The sequence below is a fragment of the Rutilus rutilus genome (genome assembly GCF_951802725.1).
Source record: "Rutilus rutilus genome assembly, chromosome: 1".
NCBI lineage: Eukaryota > Metazoa > Chordata > Actinopteri > Cypriniformes > Leuciscidae > Rutilus > Rutilus rutilus.
The window spans coordinates 24,799,377-24,813,969 of NC_140209.1; the positions used below are offsets into that span (position 1 = coordinate 24,799,377).

Below are 14,593 nucleotides of genomic sequence, written 5' to 3' on the forward strand. Positions count from 1 at the left end.
GTAAATTTTTGTTTATAATAGTATTCAACTCTATATTTATTCAGTACATATCCATGTTCTGCACTTATGAACCACTGTATATCCTGCACTTGCTGCTATTGCACTTCTGGTTAGACCTAAACTGCATTTCGTTGCCTTGTACCTGTACTTGTGTAATGACAATAAAGTTGAATCTAATCTAATCTAATCTAATCTAATCTAATGACATTAATGCAAAGGTGAATATCTTGCCCATTCTTATGCATAACAGCTTAAAGACAAGGCACAACAAAATCTTGCACTGACACATGTAAGTCTTATTAAAAAAAAATGTAGCAGCTATAGAGAGATGATGATATAAGGGCAATAAGAGTAAAATGCTCACCTCTAAAATTCTCTGTCAGCTCAGACAGCTGCCACTCAGTTAGCTTATCAGCGACAAAACTGTCCATTCAAGATGACCTGGAGAAAACATAGCAATATAGAGGTTAGCAACAATTTGAAGACTTGACCCGCTTCTTTAACTCTCACTACTTCAGCCAGTAGAGCACTGTGACTGTATAATATGATAAGCACGGCGCAGCTGGAAAACATAACTCAACTATTGTGTTGCCTCGTCGCTCTGTAGCCGCGGCTATGGGGTTTGCACACCGGACGAGAAGCGCCGCGTCGCGTCTAGGACAACTCGAGGTATCGCTCACCGGACGTGCAGTCTCTCAAAGGGCTCACACACCGGACGCGAAGCGCAGTGCCGCGTCTTTAAAATTCGAACACATTCTCTATGAGTGTACACACACCGGCGGCGCCATCCGGCGTCTGTCCGCGACACCCATAGATATATACATACAGTGTATAACAGTTATATCTATGCGCGACACCCAGCAACGGCTCAGGACCGTGTTCAAAATGTGATAACGTTACCTCGAGTTGTCCTAGATGTTGTCGTGATAGCCACGGCTACATGCCAACCACAGAATTACCACGGCTAACGTTACTCTCAACGTATTTTTTTAGCAAATGGTGATAAACTAGCAACAGGGACATGGACACAGAAAAGTTTACATTACATCAACACTGAAAATACTCTCTTACCTTGAATATAGATGAAGTTGCACCGATGAAGCACAGGCCAAAACGGATCGAGCGCGAAAGCGACGGTTATTTCAAACGACTGGTGTGAGAAAATTCCAGAACGACTGCGGGCGAGAGAGAGAGAGAGAGAAAGCCAACCCTATAACCCAGAACATGGGTTACTCTTTGACAAATAACCCAGAAACCCAAACAACCCATGAATTGGGTCAAAATATTAGCCCTATAACCCAGAAAATGGTTACTCTCTGAAAAAATAACCCATAATTTTAACCCAACACAAATAACCCAGAAAATGGGTTGAAGAAATAACCCAGGAGTTTTTAGAGTGTAGGTTTCATGTTCCTCAAACATTCTTTTAACTTTATTTTGATTTTAAAATTCAACATTCTAGGAACGTTGATTTGTAACATTCCAAGAACATTCAAATGTCCAGTTTCCTGAATGTTAGAATGTTATTTAAAGGTTAGTGTGATGATCCTGAAACATTCTTTTTAATCACTCAAACACCTGCTGTGAACAAGCTCTGAAAAAGAGAAATAAAACCAAAAACTACAACTTTTTTCTGACACAGCCTTAGGTGAACTGAAGATAAAAGATAATAACTCTCTCAAGATCTGATTAAACAACTCCACAAACAGCATTACCAGCTTCACTTATTACTAACCAGACTGACTTTATTTCTGTCGTGTCTACAGAAGTTCTTATTGAGAATTAACAGAGATTTAGATGTTGATGTCTTATTGACAGAGGTGTATAGTCCAGGGGTCAGAATGTAGAAATCCGGCCAATCCTGACAGCTGATTTCTATCTCCTGGCTGAGATTCATACGCTGATTGTTTATGTCTGTGTGTCTCATCATAAACTGATTTTTTTTGTGTTCATGTTTGTTAAAGTCTTCTAACTTACTGTTATAATATTGCTAGATCTCATGCTGCAGTGACACAGGGATTGTGGTGTGAGTATAGACTCCTTTTGCGCCGACGTCACAATTACGTCACAGCGTTAGCTGGAGGCAAAACAAAGGGAAAACTGGAGGCGGCCAATACAAACCAGCACAGATTCGGCTACATAATAAGGAGCTTAAATTATTATTATTGTTATTAAATGTCATCTTGTTGTGTTGTTGGGTGCAAGAATCGACGGAGTACAGGCTCCAATTTGAAATTTTATCGCATAATGTTTTCTAAATTATTGTGATTATTTGTGAATCATCTACGATTGTATACATTGTTTTGATTGATTGTGACTAGACTTTTTGAAGAACCTGGTAAGAAAGTGTAATCAAATACATAGATAAAAAATGAATATGCTGTATCTGGAATTTTTATTTCTAGAAAATTTTCACATCATTAAAATTGCACCGTAATGTCACTCTTTACATTGTCGTTTTCTGTCTGGCCTTGGCTCTGACTAGGCAGAACTGTGGATCGTAGGCTACCACACGAGTCTTGTGACCATTTAGTACAGTTAAAGGAATCTAAATATGTACAGTGAGGAAAATAAGTATTTGAACACCCTGCTATTTTGCAAGTTCTCCCACTTGGAAATCATGGAGGGGTCTGAAATTGTCATCGTAGGTGCATGTCCACTGTGAGAGACATAATCTAAAAAAAAAAAAATCCAGAAATCACAATATATGATTTTTTAACTATTTATTTGTATGATACAGCTGCAAATAAGTATTTGAACACCTGTCTATCAGCTAGAATTCTGACCCTCAAAGATCTGTTAGTCTGCCTTTAAAATGTCCACCTCCACTCCATTTATTATCCCAAATTAGATGCACCTGTTTGAGGTCGTTAGCTGCATAAAGACACCTGTCCACCCCATACAATCAGTAAGAATCCAACTACTAACATGGCCAAGACCAAAGAGCTGTCCAAAGACACTAGAGACAAAATTGTACACCTCCACAAGGCTGGAAAGGGCTTCGAGGAAATTGCCAAGCAGCTTGGTGAAAAAAGGTCCACTGTTGGAGCAATCATTAGAAAATGGAAGAAGCTAAATATGACTGTCAATCTCACTTGGACTGGGGCTCCATGCAAGATCTCACCTCGTGGGGTCTCAATGATCCTAAGAAAGGTGAGAAATCAGTCCAGAACTACACGGGAGGAGCTGGTCAATGACCTGAAAAGAGCTGGGACCACCGTTTCCAAGGTTACTGTTGGTAATACACTAAGACGTCATGGTTTGAAATCATGCATGGCACGGAAGGTTCCCCTGCTTAGACCAGCACATGTCAAGGCCCGTCTTAAGTTTGCCAATGACCATTTGGATGATCCAGAGGAGTCATGGGAGAAAGTCATGTGGTCAGATGAGACCAAAATAGAACTTTTTGGTCATAATTCCACTAAACGTGTTTGGAGGAAGAAGAATGATGAGTACCATCCCAAGAACACCATCCCTACTGTGAAGCATGGGGGTGGTAGCATCATGCTTTGGGGGTGTTTTTCTGCACATGGGACAGGGCAACTGCACTGTATTAAGGAGAGGATGACCGGGGCCATGTATTGCGAGATTTTGGGGAACAACCTCCTTCCCTCAGTTAGAGCATTGAAGATGGGTCGAGGCTGGGTCTTCCAACATGACAATGACCCGAAGCACACAGCCAGGATAACCAAGGAGTGGCTCTGTAAAAAGCATATCAAGGTTCTGGGCGTGGCCTAGCCAGTCTCCAGACCTAAACCCAATAGAGAATCTTTGGAGGGAGCTCAAACTCCGTGTGTCTCAGCGACAGCCCAGAAACCTGACTGATCTAGAGAAGATCTGTGTGGAGGAGTGGGCCAAAATCCCTCCTGCAGTGTGTGCAAACCTGGTGAAAAACTACAGGAAACGTTTGACCTCTGTAATTGCAAACAAAGGCTACTGTACCAAATTTTAACATTTATTTTCTCAGGTGTTCAAATACTTATTTGCAGCTGTATCATACAAATAAATAGTTAAAAAATCATACATTGTGATTTCTGGATTTTTTTTTTTAGATTATGTCTCTCACAGTGGACATGCACCTACGATGACAATTTCAGACCCCTCCATGATTTCCAAGTGGGAGAACTTGCAAAATAGCAGGGTGTTCAAATACTTATTTTGCTCACTGTATATGCCCTCAGTTTCTCTTTATGCTCAGTTTCTCTATCGTTTAGGTGTAGAAGTCAGGCCACTCAACCGGAGGTAGCGTTAACGTTAATCCTGTCAGATCGTCCATCCATTGAATGAGCGTGTATGCCGGGTCAGCCAATCTGGGATGTCCATTAAAATTAACTTTTGCAAATAACAATCGCGGTCCTGGACAGTGAGTGACCTTGCACATTAAGATAAAATTGGATTTTCTCCAGTCATTGTTAAAAAACAAGATAATAAAACTTGCACACTAACGTTAGTGAAGCGGCTGGAGGGATCGTTCTGCCTCCACCTAAGCTCCGCCCACAAAAAAAAGTCACCATGATTACCAACTGAAAAGGGGTCTATATTAGTGGAACAACATAATTGTTAGATTAAAATACCTCAGTGAATCAGTGAATTATAAATCCATCAACAGAGAACCATCATCACCTGATCTCATTTCACTTTAACTTTCTTTGCTGCTGCAAATGTGTTTGACAAACACACTGTCATAGCAGCCAAAAAAGACAAAATATATAATAAGAGTTAAGAGCCCAACTAATGGAAACACTAATCACTGTTATGGTGACTTCAAATGAAACACATTAGAGTTAAACCTCTGTTAATTCTCAATAAAACTTCTGTAGACGTCTGACAGAAATACAGTCAGTCTGGTTAGTAATAAGTGAAGCTGGTAATGCTGTTTGTGGAGTTGTTTAATCCTCCTCTGCTGAGATCTTCACAGATTTAATGTCTTCTTTTCTCTTCAGTTGATTTCATCTAAGGCTGTGTCTGAAGTCAGTTGTAGTTCTTGTGTTTCTGCTCGTCTCTTTTTCTGTTCTCTTCTTTCCTTCAGTGATTCTGCTTGTTAACAGGCTTATTAAGGCTGAGATGACTCCATATTTAATATACACAGATTATGTGGCTCATATCAGGTCCAGTTCTGGTTTATTTCTTTGCTCTTGGCTGACATGTGGCATTGCTATGCAGAGGTGTAAAGTCCAGGTTCAGAAAGTAAAAGTCCTCCTCAGTATTTTGTTCAAATCAACTGGATTTGCTAATTATATGGAAGTAAAATAATGTCAAATGTTTTTGAGATAAAAAAGCCTGTTGAATTGCACTACTTGAAAAAAATAGGCATTGCATTAACCATGCTTGCATTTTAATTAGGGGTTGCACGACTACTGATTTCTGCTAGTCGATTTCTTATCAAAACAATACTTGAGTTACTCGACTACTCGTGGTTCATGCTACTGTAAATTCAAAGACATGAAATAGTTCTCATCAATAAATGTTTATTAATTCATAGCCTAATGCAACAATTACATAAGAAAACTCTCAAAACATAATAATTATGACATTACATATTTTAATTTTCAAGTAACAGAGTAAAGCCAAATAAATAACCGTTTTTGCCTTTCATTTCAAACGCAATGTCTGCTTTTAGGGGCTGTTCACATATCACGTCTTTTGCGCGCTCAAGTTTGTTATTTCAAATGTAGGTGTGCGGCAAAAGCACGCTCATAATGGTCGCGGTGCGCTCGTTTTTCCAGGCGCGCCTATGCCATGGCGAGATGAAAACATCTCAACTTTTCAGAACCGCAGGTCATGAGACAAAAACCAACCGATAAGCTTGCATTTCCGTAACAATATCGAAAGCTCAGCCGAACAGCTAATCATAGCTGTACAGGGCGGGTTTTTATTTCTCATCTCCATAAATATATCTAGTAGTAAAGCTAATGCAAGGGCTAGAAATCATTAATCCTTTGCTGATACTTCCTTGTCATCATGAAGAGCGCAGTTCATGGTTGCATAGCAAAGACAGACGCCATAGCATTGCAAGCACTAGACGTGATATGTGAACGGCCCCTTACAGAGTTGGCAAATTACAATATTTTTGTCATCCTTGATGAAATACTTACACACATCTGATGTGTGGTGTCTGTTGGTGATGTTCGCCATTTTTAATTCATTTATGGTTAATGGGCGCTCGAGTAGTCGATTGTTTCCGACGGCGCCGACTAGTGGTTGAAGTAGTCGATTTCTCGACTACTCGACTAGTCTGTGCAAGCCCTAATTTTAATGCATTGTATTTTTAGGGCTTGCATTTTTATGGGCTGAAATTCAACATGGTTGAATATTTAAGCTGTGAATATTTCAATTAAAAACATTTCAAACACATTTTCATTATTCAAAATTCAATAATCCATATTCACCTTTCATATTTCACTTCCAAAATATTCAAACTGTTTAAAAATACAACCTATAATATTCAACAGGCAATTTTCGGTCCATTTTATTTCGCTTTGCAAATTCGTTTCCACAAATTCAGTGGTTCAAATTCGACAGTAAATTCAACATTGACATCCAGGAACTGCAGGAAAAGCAGTAGATTGCCGAGCATACTCTCCATATGCTGTTAGTCGACCTCACCAGCAGGGGGTGCAAACGCGTGTTGTTGACGAAGACCAGCAACAGGGGATTTTTCAATTGAGTTCATTACTTTCTTCTCAAATAACATTCAACCAGTAAAAGCAATTGTTTCCTTGCTTAATCATGTTAATTTCAGTTGTTCATTTGATATTTAAACAGCCATGTTTATCTGCTTTATTAATGCAGAAATATTCTGCATAAACACCTGCAATTACTGATAAAGCACAAACTTTACGTAAGCCAAGGGTCAAGAGCCCAACTAAAGCAAACACTGATCTCCATGATGGTGACCTCAAACGAAACATATTCAATAAGACATCAACATCTAAACCTCTGTTCATTCTCAATAAGATCTTCTGTAGACGTGACAGAAATAAAGTCAATCTGGTTAGTAATAAGTGAAGCTGGTAATGCTGTTTGTGGAGTTGTTTAATCAGATCTTGAGAGAGTTAATGTATTTTATCTTCAGTTCATCTAAGGCTGTGTCTGAATAAAGTTGTAGTTTGTGTTCTTATTTCTCTTTCGAAAGATGATTGAAAGAATGTTTCAGGAACAGAGTTGTATAGTCCAGGGGTCAGAAAGTAGAAGTCCTGCCATATGTTTATTCCACCCATGAACTCAGTCAGCTGATTTCTATCTCCTGGCTGAAAAACTGCTAATTAGCAAATCCAGGTGATTGGAACAAAATACTGAGGAGGACTTTTACTTTCTGAACCTGGACTTTACACCTCTGCATAGCAATGCCACATTTCAGCCAAGAGTAAAGAAATAAACCAGAACTATTAACATATGGCAGGACTTCTACTTTCTGACCCCTGGTCTACACCTCTGCCCTGGACCACAGTTTGAAAACCCATGCTTACCAGTTAAATTGAAAATGTCTGCCTTCAACAGGACCTTTCCCCACGTATAAAGCCCAGTGGGTGTATATGTCACGGGGTGACAAATAAGCCCGGGACTATCCCTGCTAGAGGAATGTCCCCGCTGAGATTTGGGAAGCGAAACACCGTCCCAAAGCCTGGGTGAGTGCCTGTCGCTATGGTAACCTAGTGGCGGATTGACAGCAGGTGTGGGTAATTTGCGCTGAGCGTTTGAATGGGGCCACACTAGCTCATGAGAGTATAAAAAGTCAGAGGAAGAGAAAGTGAGGGTGTGGTTCTTCCCCGCGGGGGTTGTGAGAGAGAGGCGCGCAGCACGTGAGCGGCCGCGGCCGCGGGAAAGAGAGGCACGAGCAGAGGGGGACACGACGAGAATGAGAAGTGAAGCGCGCAGCACGTGAGCGGCCGTGGCCGCGGTCGCGGCGGGAGGCCGCGGGAGAGAGAGGACGAGAGAGACAGACGAGAGAGACAGATGAGAGAGACAGATGAGAGAGCCAGAGAAAACTTCGGCTGGATTGCGGGCGGAAGCCTTGGTACACTGAGTCTGTTGAATTGCAGTTTTATTGTGGAAATGAGCACGAGTGAAATCTTACTCTCCAGCCTTCGCTGAGGACTTTACAGAACTGTTATCAACAATTACCTCAGAGTTTGACTGTTTTACCATTGCTGGAGATTTTAACATTCACATAGATAATGCAGAAAACAATATGGCAAAAGAAATCAAAACTGTTTTAAAAACTTTTGATCTGACTCAGCATGTACATGGACCCACACACAATCGCGGACACACTCTAGATTTACTTATCAGTAAGGGTCTAAACATTTCATTGATTGTTATTAAGGATGTAGCACTGTCTGATCATTTCTGTATTTTCTTTGATATATTGATCTCTCCTGCCACTGAAGCAAGATCTGTGTCTGTCAAGAAGAGATGCTTAAATGAGAACACTAGTGTCCTATTTATGAAGGCTATATCCTTAACACCAAGCATATCTGCAGACTCTGTTGATTTTCTCCTTGATTCTTTTAACTCAAAAGTTAAAGGTGTAATTGATGATATTGCTCCTGTGAAAGTCAGGAAGAAGAGTGGCAGACAAAAAGCACCTTGGAGAAACTCAACAACAGTGCAAAATATGAAAAGACAATGCAGAAAAGCAGAGCGCATGTGGCGGAAGACAAAACTTGTAGTCCATTATAACATCTACAAAGACAGCCTTCATGCTTTCAATATGGAACTGGGCAAAGCTAGACAGACTTTCTTCTCAAATATTATAAACAGCAATTTAAACAACACACGCACTCTTTTTGCTACTGTAGAGAGACTGACAAACCCCCCAAGCCAGATTCCCAGTGAAATGCTCTCAGACAGCAAGTGCAGTGAGTTTGCTTCTTTCTTCTCTGAGAAAATCAATAATATCAGAAAGGTGATCAGCACATCCTTGAGTTGCACTGGGGTCAGACAGATCAGACCACCTGAGAAAGTAGTTACTATGTCTGACTTCAAAGAAATTAATGGCAACATTTTGGAAGAAACCGTACAGCACCTTAAAACATCAACCTGCGCTCTTGACACACTTCCCACATCGTTTTTCAAAAGTGTGTTAAACAGTTTAGAAGCAGATCTTCTAGAAGTGGTAAATGCCTCACTTCTCTCTGGGAGTTTTCCAAACTCCCTGAAAACTGCAGTTGTCAAGCCCCTCCTGAAAAAGAGCAATCTAGATAAGACCATATTAAGCAACTATAGACCGATCTCAAATCTTCCTTTCATAGGCAAGATCATTGAAAAAGTTGTCTTCAATCAGCTGAACAAATTCTTGAGCTTGAATGGATCCTTTGACCATTTTCAATCTGGTTTCCGACCGCACCACAGCACAGAGACAGCGCTCATAAAGATAATAAACGATATTCGCTTAAATACTGATTCAGGCAAATTATCAGTGCTGGTGCTACTCGACCTCAGTGCTGCATTTGACACTGTCGATCATAACATACTTCTTGACAGACTGGAAAACTGGGTGGGGATTTCTGGGATAGTCCTAAAATGGTTCAGGTCATACTTAGATGGGAGAGGTTATTATGTGAGTATAGGAGACCATAAGTCTGAGTGGACATCCATGACATGCGGAGTCCCTCAAGGCTCAATTCTTGCACCACTCCTGTTCAACCTGTATATGCTCCCAATGAGCCAAATAATGAGAAATAACCAAATCTCTTACCACAGCTATGCAGACGACACACAGATTTACTTAGCCCTATCGCCTAACGACTACAGCCCCATTGACTCCCTGTGCCAATGCATTGATGAAGTCAACAGTTGGATGTGTCAAAACTTTCTTCAGTTAAACAAAGACAAAACTGAAGTCATTGCGTTTGGAAACAAAGATGAAGTTCTCAAGGTGAATGCATACCTTCACTCTAGGGGTCAAACAACTAAACATCAAGTCAGGAATCTTGGTGTGACACTAGAGTCAGACCTTAGTTTCAGTAGTCATGTCAAAGCAATAACTAAATCAGCATACTATCATCTGAAAAATATTGCAAGAATTAGATGCTTTGTTTCCAGACAAGACTTAGAGAAACTTGTTCATGCTTTCATCACCAGCAGGGTGGATTACTGTAATGGACTCCTCACTGGCCTTCCCAAAAAGACCATAAGACAGTTGCAGCTCATACAGAACGCTGCCGCCAGGATTCTGAGCAGAACCAGAAAATATGAACATATCACACCAGTCCTCAGGTCTTTACACTGGCTCCCAGTTAGATTTAGGATTGATTTTAAAGTATTATTACTGGTATATAAATCATTCAATGGCCTAGGACCTCAATACATTGCAGATATGCTCACTGAATATAAACCCAACAGATCACTCAGATCATTAGGATCATATCAGCTAGAAATACCAAGGGTTCACTCTAAGCATGGTGAGTCCGCTTTTAGCTATTATGCCAGCCACAGCTGGAACCAGCTTCCAGAGGAGATCAGACGTGCTCCTACAGTAGTCACATTCAAATCCAGACTCAAAACACATCTGTTTAGCTATGCATTTAATGAATGAGCACTGTGCCAATGTTCGTCCGACTGTTTGAACTGTACTGTATTTTATTTTTATCTGTATAAACTGTTTTAATTATTCTTATTCTTTTTATTATTTTAATTTCTTCTATGTAAAGCACTTTGAATTGCGACTGTGTATGAAATGTGCTATATAAATAAACTTGCCTTGGCTTGCCTTGCCTTGCCTTGCCTTACAGTGTGTGGTGGAAATGTGAGTGTGGGAATTATTTCTGCTGTTCACTCGCAATCACAGCTGTCCATTCCTCCCTCTGTCTGAGTCCAGTGAAGAGTCTACTAATGCTGTGAGTTACACGTGTCTATTCCTCCCTCTGTCTGAGTCCAGTGAAGAGTCTACTAATGCTGTGAGTTACACGTGTCTATTCCTCCCTCTGTCTGAGTCCAGTGAAGAGCCTGCTAATGCTGTGAGTTACATGTATCCATTCTCTGCCTGAGTCCAGTGAAGAACCTGCTAACGCTGTGAGTTACATGTATCCATTCTCTGCCTGAGTCCAGTGAAGACCCTGCTAACGCTGTGAGTTACATGTATCCATTCTCTGCCTGAGTCCAGTGAAGAACCTGCTAACGCTTGAAGACCCTGCTAACGCTGTGAGTTACACGTATCCATTCCTCTCTCTGCCTGAGTCCAGTGAAGACCCTGGTAACGCTGTGAGTTACATGTATCCATTCTCTGCCTGAGTCCAGTGAAGAACCTGCTAACGCTGTGAGTTACACGTATCCATTCCTCTCTCTGCCTGAGTCCAGTGAAGACTCTGCTAACGCTGTCAGTTACATGTATCTTCCACTCTCTGCCTGAGGCTAGTGAAGAGCCGGCTAATGCTGGAGGGGCCTGTTGATGCTGAAAGAGCCCGTTAATGCTGGAAGAGCCTGAGGCTAGTGAAGAGCCGGCTAACGCTGGAAGGGCCTGCTGATACTGGAAGAGCCTGCTGATGCTGAAAGAGCCCGTTAATGCTGGAAGAGCCTGAGGCTAGTGAAGAGCCGGCTAATGCCGGAAGGGCCTGCTAATGCTGGAAGAGCCTGCTGATGCTGGAAGAGCCCGTTAATGCTGGAAGAGCCTGAGGCTAGTGAAGAGCCGGCTAATGCCGGAAGGGCCTGCTAATGCTGGAAGAGCCTGCTGATGCTGGAAGAGCCCGTTAATGCTGGAAGAGCCTGAGGCTAGTGAAGAGCCGGCTAATGCCGGAAGGGCCTGCTAATGCTGGAAGGGCCTGCTAATGCTGGAAGAGCCTGCTGATGCTGGAAGAGCCTGCTGATGCTGGAAGAGCCTGTTAACGCTGGAAGAGCCTGAGGCTAGTGAAGAGCCAGCTGATGCTGGAAGAGCCTGTTAACGCTGGAAGAGCCTGAGGCTAGTGAAGAGCCGGCTGATGCTGGAAGAACCTGCTCCCGAAGAAAAGAGGATGCTGAAGGGACTTTATATTGTTTTATTATTTAATAAAGAATATTTATTTTTAATTCTGTGTCTGCCTCCTTTGTGTCCACGGTCAGCTCCTCAGGGGCGGCACGCGGGCGGAGGGGTGGGCGGCCCGCTGGCGCTTCACCCCGACCTGTGACAAGTGGCGTAGTCGGCAGGGTGCCGCCCTGAGTTGAGCAACCGTGGGCCGAAGGTATGGCGACCAGTTTTTTTTTTTTTTTTTTTTTTTTTTGTTGTTTATTTTTGTTTTGTTTCTTTTTTGTTTTTCTCTTCCCTTTTCTTCGGCGGGATTGGTGGGGGGGTATGTCACGGGGTGACAAATAAGCCCGGGACTATCCCTGCTAGAGGAATGTCCCCGCTGAGATTTGGGAAGCGAAACACCGTCCCAAAGCCTGGGTGAGTGCCTGTCGCTATGGTAACCTAGTGGCGGATTGACAGCAGGTGTGGGTAATTTGCGCTGAGCGTTTGAATGGGGCCACACTAGCTCATGAGAGTATAAAAAGTCAGAGGAAGAGAAAGTGAGGGTGTGGTTCTTCCCCGCGGGGGTTGTGAGAGAGAGGCGCGCAGCACGTGAGCGGCCGCGGGAGAGAGAGGCACGAGCAGAGGGGGACACGACGAGAATGAGAGGTGAAGCGCGCAGCACGTGAGCGGCCGTGGCCGCGGTCGCGGCGGGAGGCCGCGGGAGAGAGAGGACGAGAGAGACAGACGAGAGAGACAGATGAGAGAGACAGATGAGAGAGACAGATGAGAGAGCCAGAGAAAACTTCGGCTGGATTGCGGGCGGAAGCCTTGGTACACTGAGTCTGTTGAATTGCAGTTTTATTGTGGAAATGAGCACGAGTGAAATCTTACAGTGTGTGGTGGAAATGTGAGTGTGGGAATTATTTCTGCTGTTCACTCGCAATCACAGCTGTCCATTCCTCCCTCTGTCTGAGTCCAGTGAAGAGTCTACTAATGCTGTGAGTTACACGTGTCTATTCCTCCCTCTGTCTGAGTCCAGTGAAGAGTCTACTAATGCTGTGAGTTACACGTGTCTATTCCTCCCTCTGTCTGAGTCCAGTGAAGAGTCTACTAATGCTGTGAGTTACACGTGTCTATTCCTCCCTCTGTCTGAGTCCAGTGAAGAGCCTGCTAATGCTGTGAGTTACATGTATCCATTCTCTGCCTGAGTCCAGTGAAGACCCTGCTAACGCTGTGAGTTACATGTATCCATTCTCTGCCTGAGTCCAGTGAAGAACCTGCTAACGCTTGAAGACCCTGCTAACGCTGTGAGTTACACGTATCCATTCCTCTCTCTGCCTGAGTCCAGTGAAGACCCTGCTAACGCTGTGAGTTACATGTATCCATTCTCTGCCTGAGTCCAGTGAAGAACCTGCTAACGCTGTGAGTTACACGTATCCATTCCTCTCTCTGCCTGAGTCCAGTGAAGACTCTGCTAACGCTGTCAGTTACATGTATCTTCCACTCTCTGCCTGAGGCTAGTGAAGAGCCGGCTAATGCTGGAGGGGCCTGTTGATGCTGAAAGAGCCCGTTAATGCTGGAAGAGCCTGAGGCTAGTGAAGAGCCGGCTAACGCTGGAAGGGCCTGCTGATACTGGAAGAGCCTGCTGATGCTGAAAGAGCCCGTTAATGCTGGAAGAGCCTGAGGCTAGTGAAGAGCCGGCTAATGCCGGAAGGGCCTGCTAATGCTGGAAGAGCCTGCTGATGCTGGAAGAGCCCGTTAATGCTGGAAGAGCCTGAGGCTAGTGAAGAGCCGGCTAATGCCGGAAGGGCCTGCTAATGCTGGAAGAGCCTGCTGATGCTGGAAGAGCCCGTTAATGCTGGAAGAGCCTGAGGCTAGTGAAGAGCCGGCTAATGCCGGAAGGGCCTGCTAATGCTGGAAGAGCCTGCTGATGCTGGAAGAGCCCGTTAATGCTGGAAGAGCCTGAGGCTAGTGAAGAGCCGGCTAATGCCGGAAGGGCCTGCTAATGCTGGAAGGGCCTGCTAATGCTGGAAGAGCCTGCTGATGCTGGAAGAGCCTGCTGATGCTGGAAGAGCCTGTTAACGCTGGAAGAGCCTGAGGCTAGTGAAGAGCCGGCTGATGCTGGAAGAACCTGCTCCCGAAGAAAAGAGGATGCTGAAGGGACTTTATATTGTTTTATTATTTAATAAAGAATATTTATTTTTAATTCTGTGTCTGCCTCCTTTGTGTCCACGGTCAGCTCCTCAGGGGCGGCACGCGGGCGGAGGGGTGGGCGGCCCGCTGGCGCTTCACCCCGACCTGTGACATATAAAGGCCTTCTGTTTTTGTTGTGTAATCTACCAACTGAAATGATAACCCCAAATTCAAACTGAGAAACAACAACATTATTTCAGGCAAAATTATGAATACAAATGTATGTCAAGGATTTTAGAAGCTAATTCTTGCACACATTTATGTTAGAATTCAAAGATATGTGTATATATGTGTGGTCTGCTATCATCTCACTTGTTGAGCCGGAGCAAACGTAGCCCAAAACACCAACAATATCCTTATCATCGTACCAGTGCTTGTTTCTCGCATCATTCACGTTCCTTGAGGCATGTTAATATGACATGTTAAAAATTAGAGCAAGGAAAATTATTAAGTGCCATATTATATCATTACGGA

General features: G+C 43.2%; 2 long non-coding RNA genes across 3 annotated transcripts; one reads left to right on the forward strand and one right to left on the reverse strand.

Moving 5' to 3' along the window:
- Window positions 1-371: 371 nt before the first annotated feature.
- On the reverse strand, window positions 372-1,115 carry LOC311277158. Its single transcript, XR_014625179.1, has 2 exons — window positions 1,072-1,115; window positions 372-441 (listed from the first exon to the last, which is right to left on the reverse strand). It is a non-coding gene; the product is annotated as an uncharacterized lncRNA (long non-coding RNA).
- A 9,637-nt stretch (window positions 1,116-10,752) lies between these two features.
- Window positions 10,753-14,132, forward strand: LOC311277151. Of its 2 annotated transcripts, none has more exons than XR_014625176.1 (2): window positions 10,753-11,071; window positions 11,108-14,132. It is a non-coding gene; the product is annotated as an uncharacterized lncRNA (long non-coding RNA). The 2 variants fall into 2 exon arrangements; XR_014625177.1 differs by having other exon boundaries at window positions 11,360-14,132.
- Window positions 14,133-14,593: the final 461 nt, after the last annotated feature.